Source organism: Eublepharis macularius, chromosome 2, assembly GCF_028583425.1.
Source record: "Eublepharis macularius isolate TG4126 chromosome 2, MPM_Emac_v1.0, whole genome shotgun sequence".
Taxonomy (NCBI): Eukaryota; Metazoa; Chordata; class Lepidosauria; order Squamata; family Eublepharidae; genus Eublepharis; species Eublepharis macularius.
Window position 1 is genome coordinate 111859095 of NC_072791.1, and position 13263 is coordinate 111872357.

At 42.6% G+C, this 13263-nt stretch overlaps 1 protein-coding gene across 1 annotated transcript in view; it reads right to left on the minus strand.

Annotated features, from left to right (window-relative positions):
• DCDC1 (doublecortin domain containing 1) overlaps positions 1–13263 on the minus strand; it is an 807587-nt gene that overhangs the window by 353238 nt on the left and 441086 nt on the right. The gene's annotated exons all lie outside the window — the stretch shown is intronic.

Consider the following 13263-nt stretch of genomic DNA (forward strand, 5'->3'; position numbering starts at 1 on the left):
AAATGTGTAATTTGCTTGGTCCATCAGCATATCTTCAGATATTTTTTAATGGACTATATTAACCAGAATAAAAACTGTAATTTTAACATTTATGCTATTCAAAAAGTTTGTGTCTTTGCTTCTTCTTCGTCTTCTTTTTTTTTTTGTCAATAATGTTGCTATTAAGTCTCCATTTTGGTTTGCCTTTCTCCTTCTCATTCTCTCATTTTGAAGCCAGAACCAGAGTGACATTTTTCACAAGCACACATACACCAGGTTTTTCTGGACCTTACTTTGGGTCTCTGTAATTTCACACTTGACAGAGTCAAACTAAAGTGGTGTCAGTTCATTTTTTATTCGCTAGAAATATGCTCTGTTTCTTCTGCAGGTTTTCTGGGGAATACATCAGTTTCATCAGTTGGTCCACTGAGGAAATTTTTATGTTGCAACTTCATTATTAAAAAAAAAAGAATGGACTGAAAAGTACAGGAAGCACACAGAGAAACTTTAAATATCAAGTGGGATTCAGGGTTTTCTGCAGAGTTTTTGTGTTTCTCTGCATTGCAGCATCTCCCCCACCCACCCCGACACAGTTGTAAGGGTTTTATTTTAAAGGTACCAATTTTGCAACATGGTTTAATTAAAAAAATCAGGAAAAAATCAGTCAATCAGGACACACGGTGATAAAGGAGAGGGCAAAAGACAGGGCCAGGGCCAGGCCTCACATTGAAGAAAGCATTCTGTACTTTTTAAAAAGCTGCAGTTTGACTTTGCTGGGGAAAAGTCAGGATATGTGTGCAGGGAGAAAAGCCACAGAAGAGTTGGGGAAAGATGAATTCTGCGGCAGATGTAGGCTTTCTCCATGCAGAATGTGAAAATGTCTGGGAAGCAGTTTGGAGATTGAATTGGGATATTTGACAACATATGTGGAACTCTGGAGAGAAATTGATACAGTATGGGGCCAGAACCAATTAAAAAGTTGTGTGTGGAAAATACCCTTCTCTTCTCCCTGACTTTGAATGAACCAGTAAACAAGTTTGGCCTGTTACCACAACAAAAGCAGGAGAGCCGGGAGAGTAAGTGACACTGTGCCTTAACTTATAGTTACTGAGGAAAAGTCTTTCTGAAAAAAGGAGTCTCACCCTACACCTATCTAGCAAACCATTAATGAAGGAGTTTCAGGTGATTAATAAGTATGCAGTTAGTAAAAAAAGGATCTTGCCATGTTAATACTGTCTCAAAGGAAGAGACTGCATTTCCCACTGTGACAGATGGCTTCCAGTTCTGCCCTTCAGATGTCACAGCCAGTCCCTGATCTCTTGGGGTATATGTAAATTCCTAGAGTTTCCAGCCAATGAGAGGCCATGAAGAGAGTGTGGGAAAGAAAGAGACAGTGGGAGAGAGGTGAGAGGTAGTGAGAAGGGGTTTATATGATGAAGAACCAAGTCAAGTTATCAGTTAGGGCTCAGGTAGATATAAAAAGAAGTGGGGATTGTATAGGATTAGATCTCCTGTGTTAGGCATGTTAGTCTATCTTAGAGAAGTAGTCGTTTAGGAATTGGTGAGAGAATCTAGGGAGAATCCTGAGACACTAGCTAATTTTATCTTCAGGGTCTGAGTCCAGGAAGTAACCAGACTGGGGAAGTGTAGGTGTTAGAGGCAACCCTGGCTATCTTCTGATTTGAGGCCTTTTCAGAGAGCTGAACCATAGCCATCTTTATTCTTCCCCCTTACTCAACTCTACCCAGTGTACTAGATTCGCTCAGAGTGTTTATCAATTTCCTGAGGGCAGCTGGCAGCCAGAAGTATGGTGCAGGAACCATAACAAAGTTTATAGCTCCCTCTTCCCTAGCAGGTCTGTGAGAACCCCAGAGATTAAAGGAGAATGGGGGGGTTCTGAGTTCTTTTATCTCTAAGTGCCAAATGTAACACTAAAGCTAGCTGAGAATCTTCCCTAGTCCCAGGTGACACAGGCCAATCCTAAGAGAGAAGGTGTGGAAATGCATACAGTAGCAATTTGTTCAGGGCCCCCATTCATTTTGGTGGGGCACTCAGCCTAAGCTGTTACAGTGCTTATTTTCATACACTGCTGTAACATTTCTTTCATTGTTAATTACAATAATTAAGAAAATGGGGTGTTCATAATTATAGTAATTAATATGAAAATGAAACAAATTGAAACAGCTTATAATAAAAAAACAACATGATTTTCTTTCTTTCACCCCTTTGGCCAATCAGGTGGCATAATTGAATGCCATTATGTCCCCCCCCCCCATCTTTCTAAGCCGAGAAAGAAAGAAAAAACAAACCTCTTGTCCTATGACTAGAGCCAGAAACTATCCCCCAAGTTCTCTTCTGGCTTGGTCCAAAAACCTGTGTGTGTAGAGGGGTTTTAAGTCCCCAACTACCATTACATCACTTGAATCTTCCACTTGCCTTTGGATATTTGCTCTCTGGATACTCAGACCCCTGCCTTAAGGATCAGACCATTGCCAGTCTTACATGTATTAGTAGTTAGCTATAGCTCCAGTTTTATCATCTCCCTCTACCCCGTGGCCTCCTGCCTTCCCTTCTTGAGCAAAATACATGGTACAGTATACAGTTTGGAATATCTGGCACAATGTGACTTTCTAGTGTTGGGAATTATTGCTATATATTTAATATAATATCAAGTGCTCAGCAAGAATAATAGCCAGTATTTGCTTGCTAAGTCTATAAACCAGATCCTTGTACTATTTCCTCAATAAACTTTAGTATGAGTTTGGGCTTAGATTGGAAAATGAGCTAATACTGACACATGTCTAATATACATGAGTGTCCCTAACTACACATGGTAACAACAAGAATTGATAACAATAATCTTTTCTTTACTACAATCAAATAATTTTTTGGATTCAAATGTTTTTTTGTCTGCTATATGGTATCCCAAATATACTTCATGGAACTAATATGTAACCAAAGTCATATTAAAAGTTAATATTGTGAAAATTTTGACCCAGGTAAAGCACACTGATTTTTACAACAGGACAACTATAAAATCATATATAAAAATACAGGTCATATAGTAAGTAAAGTAAGATCATATAGTAAGTAAAATTTTGGGGGAGAGCAGAACCTAAACTCTCCTATAGTTCACGTTTGACTCATAATGGCTCACCTAGTCAGATAGCACTCTGCCATTGATTCTTCAACTTCCAAAACTTACCCAACAAAGAAAGGTTGTTGCCTTCAGGAAGAGCTAGAAGTCTGGAGGGCTTCAGCAGAAGCAAGGGACACCTCTTTAAGGTTTGGTTGCTCCTGAAGAGTACCCGTTGCTACCACAAATATTGTTTCTGATTGATTGATTGATTGCATTTATAGCCCACCCTCCCTGCAAGCAGGCTTAGGGCGAGTTACAGCAACAGATAGAATACAGAGTTAAACAGATAAAACAGTAACACAATAAAATCAAATCTTATATAGCAGCATCCATTTCAATATCCCAGAAGGGGCACCATTCCCCTTTCCCCACACATCATAAACAGGGGGGAAAGAGGGCAGAGGTGCAAGTTGGTAAATTCTAACTTCCCGGCATATAGGGGCAGATGGATCATATAACCCCCCCCACACACACACTAGTAGGAGACTGGCAGGAAGGCTACTTAGAATGGATCTAAGTGCTGGTCTCAACCATATGCCTGGTGGAACATCTCTGTCTTACAGGCCTGCCAAAAAGATATAAGGTCTTGGTGGGCCCAAGTGTCTTCCAACAGAGAGTTCCACCAGGTCGGGTTCAGGACAGAAAATGCTCTGGCCCTAGTTGAGAGCCAGGCCAGCTGTCCATCAACAGATACAACTGAGTGTCATCCGCATACTGATGGCAACCCAGTCCAAAACTCCATACCAGCTGGGCGAGAGGGTGCATATAAAGATTGAACAACAAAGGGAAGAGTAACACCCCTTGGGGGGGTGCCGCACACCAATTGTTGTCATGCTGATAACCTCTCCCCCAGTGCCACTCTTTGTCCCCGATAGGGATGTGCGTTTCGGCTTTCTGAATGCCGAAAGAAAGCCGAAACAAAAGCGTTTCGGCTTCTTTTGGGTTAGCCGAAACGTTTCGGAGAAAGCCGAAACGTTTCGGCTAGCCGAAAGAAAAAAAGCCGAAACGTTTCGGCTTCTTTCGGCTTTCTTTCGGTTTTTCAATGGGAAAATCCCTCCGTCTTCCCGGACGTCTGGGGGAGGCATTTTCCCACCGAATCAGTCCAAAATTGGTGGGGACCTTCCTCTAACCCCTCTCTAAAAAACCCCAAGTTTCAGACCCATTGGACTTTGGGGGGCCATGTTATGGCCCCCCAAAGCAGGTCCCCCTATCCTCCCATAAGAAAGCGAAGGAGCAGCATATTGTTAGCATGCTGCTGCTCATCTTCTTCATTATTTCCTATGGGGGAAAAATGAAGAAGCAGGCTTCCTTTGCCAGGGGTGGCATTTTGCATGCAAAATGCCCCCCAGCCCTCAGGGGCCCTTCTCCCACCCTTCCTCCCACCCCCCACCAAGGCTCAGACTGCTCCCACTTGGGGGGGGCCATTTCATGGCCTCCCCAAGTAGGTGCTCTGCTCTCATCTCTACCACTGACAGCTGGGGGAGGCTTGTCTTGCCAGGGGTGGCATTTTGCATGCAAAATGCCCCCCAGCCCTCAGGGGCCCTTCTCCCACCCCTCCTCCCACCCCCCACCAAGGCTCAGACTGCTCCCACTTGGGGGGGCCATTTCATGGCCTCCCCAAGTAGGTGCTCTAATCTCTACCACTGACAGCTGGGGGAGGCTTGTCTTGCCAGGGGTGGCATTTTGCATGCAAAATGCCCCCCAACCCTCTGGGGCCCTTCTCCCACCCTTCCTCCCCCCCCACCAAGGCTCAGACTGCTCCCACTTGGGGGGCATTTCATGGCCTCCCCAAGTAGGTACTCTTTTCTCTACCACTGACAGCTGGGGGAGGCTTGTCTTGCCAGGGGTGGCATTTTGCATGCAAAATGCCCCCCAACCCTCTGGGGCCCTTCTCCCACCCCTCCTCCCACCCCCCACCAAGGCTCAGACTGCTCCCACTTGGGGGGCCATTTCATGGCCTCCCCAAGTAGGTCCTCTCAGCCCCTAAAGTCCACCCCTTACAGCCCCACACAAACCCAATTCCCCCCCAGCTGCCACACACAGAACCAAATCCCCACCTTAGCCCCTCACAGACCCAAATCCACCCCCACCTGCCCCACACCCATAACCCCAGGAACAGGCTGGCAAAGGCCAGCCCTCTCCCTTTGTTCCCTATGCTGGGAACTTCTAAAGTCTCTTTCCCTGGGCAATTCTGCACAGCCCAGGGGTGCCACAATGGTGGGCACACTTCTGAGTGCCAGCTGGTCCCTGTGAAAGAGCACCTGAACCACAGACACCCTCCCTCAAATTCCCCCACCACCTACAGAGATGGCTGGCCAGCCAGCCCCATTGTTCCCTATGATGGGAACCAACTGCACAACAAAGAATAAAACACGAACAACACAAAATAAAGTTTTTTAAAAATTATTTTCTCCCTTTCAAAGTACAAGTAGGCAAAGCATTATGACACATTACACCAGCAGTCCCCCACACAGAAAAATTAACACAACTCACTTAACATCAGAGAATCACAAAACACGATTCCTGTCAAAAACACTTTATTTCTTCAACAGCTTTAGGATACACAGCAGGGGGGCGCACCAAAGGGCATTATAGAAGTGTACTACACAAAATAATACAACCCACTTCACCGTTTTTGACAGCAGTTGTGTTTGTGTGATTCTCTGATGTGAAGTGAGTTGTGTTATTTTTATGTAGTACACTGCTTTCATGCCCTGTTGTGCCTTCCTACTGTGTAACCTAAAGCAGTTAAGGAAATAAAGTGCTTTTGACAGCAATATTTTGGGGTGATTCTCTGATGTTAAGTGAGTTGTGTTATTTTTGTGTAAGATACTGCTGCCATGCCCTTTGGTGTGCCCCCCTGCTGTGTAACATCCTAACCTATCTCACAAGCAGGGCTTTTTTTGAGGGGGAATGCTCTGGAACACTGTTCCGGAAGCTCTAGAATCTGCCCACATGATTTCTTCCTCCTTCGGCCCTGCAGGACGCTTAGCTGCTTTGAGTTCATTCTGCTTTTTTCCCATTCCTGTGTGTATGTGTGTGTGTGAGAGAGTGAGAGCTGGGACCCAGCAGGGCTCTGCAGAGGAGGTTTAACTGCTTTGAGTTCATTCTGCTTTTTTCATTTGTGTGTGTGAGAGAGAGCAAGAGAGAGAGAGCAGAGCTGCTGGGGCTGGCTCTAGCTGCTTTGAGTTCATTCTGCTTTTTTCCATTCTTCAGTGAGTGAGTGAGTGAGTGAGAGAGAGAGAGAGAGAGAGCAGAGCTGCTGGGGTCAGGTCTGCAGAGGAGGCTTAGCTGAGTTCATTCTGCTTTTTTATTGATGAGCGAGAGAAAGAGAGAGTGCAAGTAGAGCTGCTGGAGTCAGCTCTGCAAAGGGGGCTTTAGCTGCTTTGAATTCATTCTGCTTTTTTCATTCGTGAGTGAGTGAGAGAAAGAGAGAGAGAGAGAGAGTTGCAAGCAGAGCTGCTGGGGCCAGCTCTCGAGCAGAGGTTAAACTGCTTTGAGTTCATTCTGCTTTCATTTCATTCAGGGGTTTCTATGTATGTGTGTGCTGCTTTGAGTTCATTCTGGTTTCTTTTCATTCCTCTATAAGAGAGAGAGAGAGAGAGAGAGAGAGAGCAAACAGAGCTGCTGGGGTCGGTTCTGTATAGGAGGTTTAGCTGCTTTGAGTTCATTCTGCTTTTTTCATTTGTGAGTGAGAGAGAGAGAGAGAAAGAGCAAGCAGAGATGCTGGGGTTAGCTCTGCAGAGGAGGTTTAGCTGCTTTGATTTCATTCTACTTTTTTCATTTGTGAGTGAGAGAGAGAAAGAGTTGCAAGCAGAGTTGCTGGGGCTGGCTCTCTAGAGGAGGTTAAGCTGCTTTGAGTTCATTCTGTTTTATTTTCATTCAGGGGTGCTGTGTTTGTATGTGCGCTGCTTTGAGTTCATTTGACTTTCTTGTCATGGGGGGTTGGGAGCTGTGTGTGTGTGTGCTGTTTTGAGTTCATTTAGCTTTCTTTTCATGGTGGTGGGTGGGGCTGTGCATGTATGTCTGTTTGTGTGTATGTTGCTTTCATTCTTTTGTTGACTGAAGTTGACATTGTTATGGTTCCCACAGCTTTTGAATGCAGATTGGACAATATATCAGTTATGGTTATTTGTATTAGTTAAAATATCAGTTATGGTTGTTCCAGTTTTATGCTAGGAATGGATAACTGTGTCCAAGTCACAGAAGGCTTTCATCAATATATCCATCAACATATAGGTGTTCTTATCTTAATAGCTGTAACTCAAATGGTTCTCCCCACCCTCAGCTGATTAACATCACTGAAATTGCAATGGACATATGGGTGTTAAGGAAGTTTTCATGAATCTTGTTTGTGTGGGACATTAGAATATTTATGAGCATTTCATAATGTCACAACAGCTTAGCCATTGGTAAGGTAGAGTTGGCAGGCAACAAAAAAGCCATTTTAAACTAAGTGTAAATCTAATGCAGCTAAAGTTGAGTATCTAATTTTGAATTGTTCCAGTAAAACAAAACCCTCCCTGAACATTTGAAAATTCAATATTCATTAGATTAGGAATTTCAGACTGTCTGGAATTTTGAGAAAGAATTTTGGATTTTTTTTCTACTCTGACAGAGGGAATCTGTTAGAATTTAGATCTGTGAGATGGGTTTTGGATTTTTAGAGGCCTCCTTTTTCTTGCATATTTTAAAATATGATTCCAAAGAAATGAAATGTTTGGAAAAGGGAATGGAAGATTTCACTTTTTGTAGAGGATACAGAAAGGGAAAAAAACCTTTCTCATAATAGTGTAATTTTCCAAGCTTACTAACATTTATTTCGTTGTAATTCATTGTGCTGGGTTCCGGGAAGTGGCATCACTTCCAGGAATGATGACACTTCTGGGAGTGACATCACTTCCAGAAATGACATCATCACACATTTCCAGGAGCGTGCGCACGCTTCGCATGCACACGTAATAATTGAGAGTTCCACCACCTCTTTTCCCAGAAAAAAAGCCCTGCTGTCACCTATTATGCTTGTTTCTGCAGTCCCTAGCCTATCATATTGTTTATTGAATGTCCCAGCCATTAATCATAATGTATAATCTGCCTTGAGTCTCAGTGAGAAATGTGGACTAAAATAACAAAAATTTAACAAAAAACAAACAAGTTGACCACCAAAACTTGGGAGAAATCCACCCTGGCTCAAAGTGGGCAGGCAGTAGTGCTGGTTTCATTTATTTTAGCCTGCACATAAAACAGCGCTGAGAAGTGTTCATCCTCCTCCCTCAGCACACTGTTACAGCATCTTAGAGTTTGGCTGATGAGCACCAAGGCAGTCCCCTCCTCACCAAACAAGTTCCCTCCTCAAATTCTTTCCAGATTTTTCAGCTTGCCTGAATTGTGGGCAACAGGCATTTGGGTTACATAGATGGTGTTGAGCCCAATGCATCCCACCTCATGATAGGATAAAGTAAAGCTTTTGTCCATATAGTGTAAAAAGAGTCTGAAGGGAACTCTTGCCAGCTTTTTGTTTGTTTGTTTGTGCTATTACAAAGGCCATATAATAGGCCTTATATTAGGGAATCCAAATCCACTTTTTCATTTGGTATCTATAATTTCCTGTATGTAATTCTGAATCTTTGATTATCCCTCCAATCAATGTTTAAAAAATGAAGTCAATTGTGAGAAATAATTCTGTGGGAATATACATAGGTTGGCCTCTAATAGATTGGAGGACATCATCATCTTAGGATGTTCATTAGGAGTTAGGAGTGTTAAAGCTTCCATCTGTTTAGATTCTCTATAATACCTTTTAATATGTTGGTGATATTTATAGAGACCATGCCATCTATGCTTCTAAGGATTAATAACCCTAATTAAAAATAAGTACAACAACATTGATGAATATAATTCCAACTTTGGCTGTGTCCACAACCTGGCACTTCTGTGCTTGGTATCTGATTGTGAACTTCTGAATTCCAAAGCTATACATCTTCTAGCTATCTCATATCTTACTTTATGTAATATTTGTTTCTATTGACATAATGCAGCACCAGTTTCGAGAGCTGTGCACTTAACAGACAAGACCTAAAGACTATACTACAGAATAACTTTTTTAACAAGCTGGATCAGGGTTCCTAGCAGGTTTTGCTTTTCCAGCAGCCACACAGTAGTTGTAGGAAATTTTCTTCATAGGGTTGCCAGCCATTGGCTGTCAACCAAAGGAAAAACACTAGGGGATATCCCTGCTAACCAAGGTAGACTAAAGAACAGCAGGGATATGAAGTGCAGTCAAAAACTCTTCAATTAATATATTTAGAATGTGTTAAAGTGCAAAAGTGCAATACAATACATTCAATAAATACAATAAATATATCAATAAATATGTCAGTAAACATTGCTATGCAAAATCAATTCATGTTTGTCTGTCCAATGAATTTCAAAAGTTCTGAAATGTTTTTTAATCACAGAGAGCACCAGGAAGTAAGGGGGATGGAATTCTGACTCGCTGGTCTCCACTAAGTGAATATAATGCCAAGAGGCAGAATTGCTGATGGGATGGTGCAGGCACGATTCTCCAATTCCCGTTTCATACCACGTCTTCTTCTTGGGCAATATCTCTAGTGGTTCAGACCTTCCCCACGTTTCTGTATGAAGTGCTCCAAGAGGCAATCATGTCTGTCACAACATGCTCTCTGTGATTAAAAAACATTTCAGAACTTTTGAAATTCATTGGACAGACAAACATGAATTGATTTTGCATAGCAATATTTACTGACATATTTATTGATATATTTATTGTATTCATTGGCTGTCAACCAGCAGGATATGGAGGGGGATGGGGGAGTGATATCAAACCAATGGCACAACAATCAGTTCCAGCAATTAACCAAACATTGCTGATATTACTGCATCACTGTGATGCTCTAGGATTCCCACAGAGGTTTTTTGGAGGGAAGGTATCCTAGCATCACACTGACACAATGATGTCACTTGTAGTTATTTGCCAGAAATGGCATTGTGCCATCAGCATGACTCCAAGTTTTATGCCCATTTCCCCCCTACTGCCCTACTGAGTAGTGGCAGGCATAGCAGGCAAAGGACAAAAGGTCTCTCACTATAGCACAAGACCTGGTTCCCCATTTCTTCCCCAAGCACTGCAGGGTCTGATTCAGATCAAGGAGGAGGGGCCTCTGCCTCCCTCCATGCCATTTTCCAGAGATGAAGTGACTCAGAGTATTATTTGCCCCATTGCAGGGTGCACATATTCTAATACCCCAACCTGACTCAATAATGAAGAATTGTATAGGACTGTAGCTGCCATATGGGATATTAAACTGATATCCTATTATTGTTAGAGGACATTAGAAAAAAAAAAGAAAAAAATCTCCAACCACTAATTAATCCTTTGTATCTACATGTGAGCTTGCAGAGAAATTAAATCTGCTTCAAGATGCAAAACTATATTAGAAACATAACATGAGATCACAAGTTTGGTCCTCAGAAATGTAGTTTGAATAATTTCAAAGGATTTATATTTGGCATACATGCATAGGTAAGAGCCACATAGCAATGGTGTAATAATTTTGGCCACAAAGACATGGATAGCTGAAGGAACATATTGGCCTAAACATTTTTTTTTCAGAGCAGGGACAGTTCTCTGGATGTTCCCAACAGCATTCCTTATTTGAGTATACCAGTACAGGACCCAGAGAAATGAAATGCCGCACCTAAATATTTAAAGCATACCACTTGCTCAGTAACATTCCCATTGATCATCTATCTGTGCTTAGATCTTCTGGTAAACACAATGAGTTTGGACTTGCTGCAGTTAATAGTCAGAAGATCATTATCACAGTATGATGGAAGAGCCCTCAGCATACATCTTAAACCTATGGTGGTGCAAGACAGCAGGGCTGCATCATCTACATAAAGTTGAAAGTGGTCTAGATGCCAATTTAGGGAATGAAAGCTGGAGTCAGAGAAACTATTAACTAACGAGTTGATATAAAAGTTAAATAGAGTTGGTGCCCAAATACAGCCCTGTTTGACACTGTCAGAAGTAGAAATAGAAGCTGATAGGTACCTAGCATGGTTACAATTAACTCGTAGACATGTGTTTTCCTTTAGGTAGCGGATAAGAATAAGTAGCTTTCTATCTATACTGGAGTACTCAAAAAGCATATTGGAATGTGCTACAGTACCACCATGGATCTGCCTTTCACCCCTCCCCCCCTCCCCGTTGACTTCTTGTGTTCTACTGCAGCATTTAATGTCTCACAATAAAGAGTGTGGGGTCAGTGAATACAAAATAGGCACCCAGCCAGGATTAGAAGTGATGATTTCATGTATTGAATGGGGTTCTGCCCAATAGTTGTGGGTCTTTAACATTGCTGTAGAACTGTAGGATAAACACAAAACAATGCAATTTATATTTGTTTGTTTGCTTATTTATTTATTTATTGCTTTGTTTGTACTCCAACTTTCTACCCAATGGGGACCCAAAAAGGTTTACATCGTTCTTCTCGTCTTCATTTTATCCTCACAACAACCCTTTGAGGTAAGTGAATCTGAGAGTATGTCAGGGGCCCAAGGTCACCCAGCAAGCTTCCATCACAGAGTAGGAAATGGAACTTGGATAACCCAGATTCTGGTCAGTCACTCTAGCCACTATACCACACTGGCTCTCTGTATTCTAATACTGTAACATTTTATAAGCACCTTGTTCCAAACTATGAACAATCCTTATTTAAATGATGTATAGACATGGGCATGAACAGGGGGAAAAATGAACAAGCTGTTTGTTGTTCATTCCCATCCATGAACAACAAATGACAAACAGTAACGAACATGACCCTGTTCACAAACATGTTTATTGTTCGTGGCTCCTTAAAGATCCCATTGAACTATCAGCAGGCAGGTAGCAGAGGGAATTCGCCCCTGCCGCCTGCCAGCTGATAGTTTAAAGGGCCCTTTCCTGCCATGTGCAAGGGCCAGGCTCTTTAAACATCCCACAAATGGACCTTCCCAATATCCAATAACCACCACATTTGCAGGGGACATAGTCTTCACTGTCCTCCGAAGTTCCCCCAATATTCAGAGAGATTGTATCCCAGGAAAGGCATGATCCATGTGTCCCCCCCTCTTTGCTGTCATTTTCTGTTCACGGTGGCAAAAATGGAACTGCCTGTTGGAAGGGAGCTACTTTGAGGGGTTACAAACTGACCTTCCCAATGTCCAATACCCACCAAATTTGCAGGGTACATAGTGCTCACTGTCCTCCGAAGACTCGCCAAGTTTCAGAGAGATTGCTCCCCAGGAAAGGCATGATCTGTGGGTCATTCCCTTTGTTGTCATTTTCTCTTCACAGTGGCAAAGACAGGACTCTCTGCTGGAAGTACTTTGAAGGGTTAAAGCCGGAAGGAAAGCCAGAAGGAATTCAGACAGAGTTCAGTCCCTGCCATTGCCAGGGGATTTGATTGAAAGGCCCCAGAATGTCTGGCTTGATGAACGGCTTACGAAGGCAACAAAACAAGGCTTGCAACAACCACTTGTGCATTTAGAATGGAGCCTCACGAATGGCTTGTTCATGAACAGACGAATGGGCTGTTCGTGGTTTTTTCCCGTTTGTAATGCTGTTCGTGCCCATGTCTAATCATGTACACTCCAAGCTAAAGAAATTCATAAACAGAAGCAACCTTATGTCCATATATCACTTGCTGGAAAAGGTTTTGAGTATAAGCTATGCCATCCAAATGCACACCAACCAATGTGAATGCTATTGAATGGCACTGCATTGATTTCAAAAGGATACACATTTGAATATGCATGAGAATATAAGAAGAGCCCTGCTAGATCAAACCAGTTGGTCATCTAGTCTAGCATCCTGTCTTAAACTAGTGGCAAACCAGTTAATGTGGAGGGCCAACAATAAGGCATAGAGGCCAAGACCTTCCCCGATGTTACCTCCTAGCACTGCCACTCATTGGGCATTGATGTGTCGTGCTATTCAGAAATTTTCTTCCTCTGAACATTGGTGATCCCTTTAGTCACTTTTCTCTTTACTGAATTTACTGCCCATCAACTTCTTGAGTTGCCCCTGAGTTCTAATATTTGTGGAGAGGAAGAAAAATTTCTCTCTATCCACTCTCTCTGCC